This window comes from Pteropus alecto, unplaced genomic scaffold, assembly GCF_000325575.1.
Source record: "Pteropus alecto unplaced genomic scaffold, ASM32557v1 scaffold215, whole genome shotgun sequence".
Lineage (NCBI taxonomy): Eukaryota > Metazoa > Chordata > Mammalia > Chiroptera > Pteropodidae > Pteropus > Pteropus alecto.
In genome coordinates, this window is record NW_006436287.1 from 950,999 (window position 1) to 955,436 (window position 4,438).

The window sequence follows — 4,438 nt, forward strand, 5'->3', positions numbered from 1 at the left end:
CTGGGTGAAGAAGAGATGGAGGAGACAGTGTCAGTGGCTGGTCAGTGGCAGGAAGCGAGGGAGGCAGGGGAGGGAAAGGCTAGGAAGTGACACCAAGGCCCAAGGACAGGTCTAATTCCAGAGGTCCCTCAGCACCCCACCCCTCCAGGAGCCCAATGTGCAGCAGTGTTGGTAGGTGGAGTGAGAGAGGAGAGGCAGAGACAATCATGTAGCCCAGAATCTCCACACTGACTTTCTCCTTAGATATGGTGCCAGCCCAGCTCCCTCTGAAGAGAAGTGCCAAGAAGCACAGGTGCTAGCCACCCTTGACTTAGTGTCCACTAGATGCAGTCACTGTCATTACACCCTGTAAAGTAGGTGTGCTATTAATTCCCATTTAACACATAGGGAGATGTGGCTCAGAGAGGTTAAATAACTTGCCCAAGGCCACCAGCCAATGATGCAATGTTGGTTCTCTTGCATGTCAAGCCTGTGCAAAAGTCACTATTGCCTCTCTGTCCGACACCTGCTGGTCACTGGGCGCCCATCTGATTTCTTCTGCTCCTAGGGTACAGGGAAGAGGATGGGTTCCCAGGTGCTGACCCCGTGAGGCCAGAAACCAGGGCTGTGGTTCTTGGTTGCAGTCTGGCCCTGCAGGGCAAGGTGGGGCCAAGGGTGCTGCCAGCCTGAGATGTGAGCATAAGATGCTCAGCACCGCCATGCAGAAAAGGGGCACAAGAGTATAGGAGTATGCAGTAAAGATGGCGAGTACACAGAGAGGGCACATGTGCAGGCACATACGCCTTGCTGTGTGAGCCTATATGCCTGTGCTGGTGTGATGAGTGTGTCTGTACAAATATGTTCTTTGAGGACAAAGTGGAAACAAGAAGGCAGGAAAGGTGAAAAGAAGAGAAAGGAAGCTTTGGGAAGGGGGAGAAGGCTAGTTAGGTGACTTTTGTTGCCAGTGGGGCCTGGCCAGAGTACTGCTCTGCCCTGGGCAATGCTGCCCTTCTTCTTTCCTTACGGGGGTGGAGGGGTGGGGGCCCTGCCAGAGGCCAAGGCGGGGCCAAGGTGAGGCTGAAGGAGGTGGTTCCCAGCACCACCACAGGGTGGCACTGGAGACCACAGATGGCCTTGGTCAGGAGGAGCTGGTGGGCAGGTGCAAGGCAAGCCTAGAGGCTGACCTCCCCTCCTCTTACCTCTCCTCTCTTCAGGCCAAGGTAAAGGGTCGATTTGGGTATATGTTCCAGCCTCTGGGACTCGGTTTCTGTCAGCTCACTCCCTGATTCAGCCTCACTCACTCCATGGGAATCTTGCTCCTCCCGAGACATTCTCTTCTCCCAGAGGTGGGGCCTGTCTATGTGTGTGAGTGTGTGTGGTGCTGTCTACAGAACGCAGAAGCAGGGCAGAGATTCTAGAGGAGAAGAGGAAAGACCTTCCAGCAGATCAGGCTGGAAGGGCTAATGAAAACACGGGCCAAAGAAAGGGAGGCAATTTTTCCAGTCACATGGCTGAGCTGGGACCACCCAGATGCTCCTGTTCCTGGCCTTTCCACATGCAGGAGTTGGCAGAGAGAAGCTCAACCACTGAAGATTGAGCTCCTCACTTGTCACCACTGTGTCCTTAGTGTAGGTCCCCGAGTGGCTGCTCAATAAATATTTATGGAATATTTGTCCTCACTGCCTACTTTCAGAACAGTTTCTTTGGAATCTCAAGGGTTTCCTGATTTACCAGGTTCCATCTGTTTACTGCCTTCTTCTCATGAGGTGGGAGCTGCCTCCACAAGAATTACCCAAGGCAGCCAGCCTCTCCTGTACTTGTGATTTGTGTGCTACCTCTTCAGTTCTCACCCATATTAGAATGCTCTCTCCTCTCTTCACCTGCTCCATCCATTCATCCACCCAATCAGCAAACACGTATGAGCATCTACTTTGCTAGTAATGGGATACAAGAAACTCACAGCATAGCTGGGGAACCAAGTGACACTCTGAGAGATAAAGCAGCATGCAGAAGTCAAGGGCATTGGCAGAGAAGTGCCTCAGGAGTACAGGGGAAGGAGAGCACTGTGGCCTAGAGTTAGAAAAGGCTTCCCTTACTTCCAGTACAAGAATTCCTTGATCCTTGCCTTTCTTCTCTGAGTGTTCTGTCTGGCTGCACTGCTGGGCCATCTCTCTCTGCTCCTGCCACTTGGCTGAAGGCTCCATCCTTGGACCTTCAGCCCTTACTCTCTGATTTCTTTTCTAGTGACAGACCTCGTCTCAATATCATTAGTTTCCTTTATCCTGCTGGCTCTCCAAACCATGTCAGGTATCTAGCTTTCACCAACTGTGGGACTTTATCTCCAAAGGCACCTTGGACAATATTTCCCAAACTGTGGCTCATGGAACCTCAAGTCATTGGCTCAGAGGGCCAACAAAAATAATGGAGTCAAACACTTCAGGAATGTTGGTTTAGACAAAGCATCAGAGCCCTTCACCTTTTCATGCATACTGTGACCTCTAAGAGGAACATGCAGGATGCAGTGTTCCCCAATTTATCAAAGCATGAATCCTACCCTTCCTGACTCAAGGGCCATTCACAGGACTAGCATTTGAGCACACACTTTGAAAACTCTTCTTTAGCACATCTTCATTTGGAATTCTCTCCACCATCCCAAATCCATCTGTCTTAACCTGGTTCAGTATCTTCCCTCCAAAGCCTCTCCATTCAGTACCACAACGTCCACCACCCTTTGTCTACTTTTCCAGCTTAGAACCTCGTTTATCTTTGACTCTTCCCTTTTCATCTCTTGGGTCAAAATCTGCCATCAAATCTTGTTGGCTCTTCCTATTCAATGTCTTGTCACTTTATGCCAGGTTTTACTGTTGTAGATTTCTGAATCTCCCACCTTCATTTGGTTTCTGTCCCCTGTTAGCCACTCTATCCACAGTCACCAGGTTTAATTCCCATGTACACTACACACTCCATTTCTTAACACTAGCGATAGCTTCCCCACTGCCTGTTAGACCTGCCAGTCTGGCCTTCAAAGCTTCCAAAATGCAAATTGATCTTGGGTTTGGCTAACGTATTGTCCTTGCTGTCCAAGTTGATTCTTTACTGCAGTCCTTTGCTCGTGTTCATCCTAACCGGAATGCCTCTCCTTCTGCCTGTTTCAGTTCTTCAGTCCCTTCTTTGTACAGCCTTCTCTTCTCCAGCTCACACTAATTTTTTTTTCTGTAGAATTTTTACATACTGATGGTCTGTATCTTTCATTCTGGTATATTCCCTTAATCATATACTGACATATTACAGTAGAGCCTATGATAAAACACCCTGTAAAAAATGCAAATTAGCCATGATTGGCTCTGGTCCTTCTGCCAGTGTTCATATGGCTAAAGTTCTTTTCTGCAGAAATGATGACATGGGTTGAAGGAATGGTGGCCTCATGATGATTGGGATTGACTAAATTTAGTGTGTTATAATAATATACAGTGTAAGTTCTATTACATGTACTTTCCTGCTTTGTGTGGCAGCAGAAACCTAATGAAAAATAAAGCTTTCTTACATTTCACTCAACTAGATTGAATTTCTTGGATGTCACTAATCACAGTATGGTGGAGTTTAAGTATTACCTGTTTCATGAGACTGGCTGGTTTTCCAAACTAGTCTGTACATTCAACTTCCAAGTAAATCTAGAAGCTGACTACTTCTCACCATCTCCATCCTCACCACCCTGATCCAAGTCACTATCTCTCACCTGGATTATTGCAATAGCCACCTAACTGGCTTCTCTGATTCCATTCTTTTCCTCTATAGACTATTTTCAACACAACAGCCAGAGAGATCCTGCTAAATCTGGGGAGCTTAAATGCTCATGTGATCTGTGCCTCCCCCCTCCCCACCCCTGACTTCATCTCTTGCACTTTTCCACTCCAGGCACTCTCAGGACCTTTGCAGTGCTGCTCTGCAAGGCTGGAAGGAAAGCTCTTCCTCTGGGTGCCCCATGGTCACTCCCTCACCTCCTCCAGGGCGTAGCACAAATATTGCCTTCTCACCCATGCCTTCCCTGACTACCCTATTTAAAATAGCAGCTCACAAACCCCTACCCATAGCACTTGAGACTCTTTACCCTCCTCTTCTTCTTTTCTCCACATCACTTTCAAAATGACCACGTAATTTTTAAAATATATTTTATGTATTTCTTATTGTCTGGCATCCCATGCTAAAACATAAGCTCTAGAGCCTTTGGTTCACTGATGTATCCCCAAGTACCTAGACTGCCTGGCACATGGCCAGAGTTCAAAAATTAGTTGAATGAATTCTATGAAGCTGAGGCTATGTTTTAGAGGTGAGCCTTGCTCTAAGCAGAGCAGATATTCAGGAGACATTCAAATAAATGCATGCATTGGGGACCTCATTTCATTGGAGCAGGGGACAGGAGGAGTGGAATGGTCACTTGGGGATGGATGATATTGGGTCT

At 47.8% G+C, this 4,438-nt stretch overlaps 1 protein-coding gene across 1 annotated transcript in view; it reads right to left on the minus strand.

Annotated features, from left to right (window-relative positions):
• NECTIN1 (nectin cell adhesion molecule 1) overlaps positions 1 to 4,438 on the minus strand; it is a 66,713-nt gene that overhangs the window by 4,269 nt on the left and 58,006 nt on the right. The window lies entirely within an intron of this gene.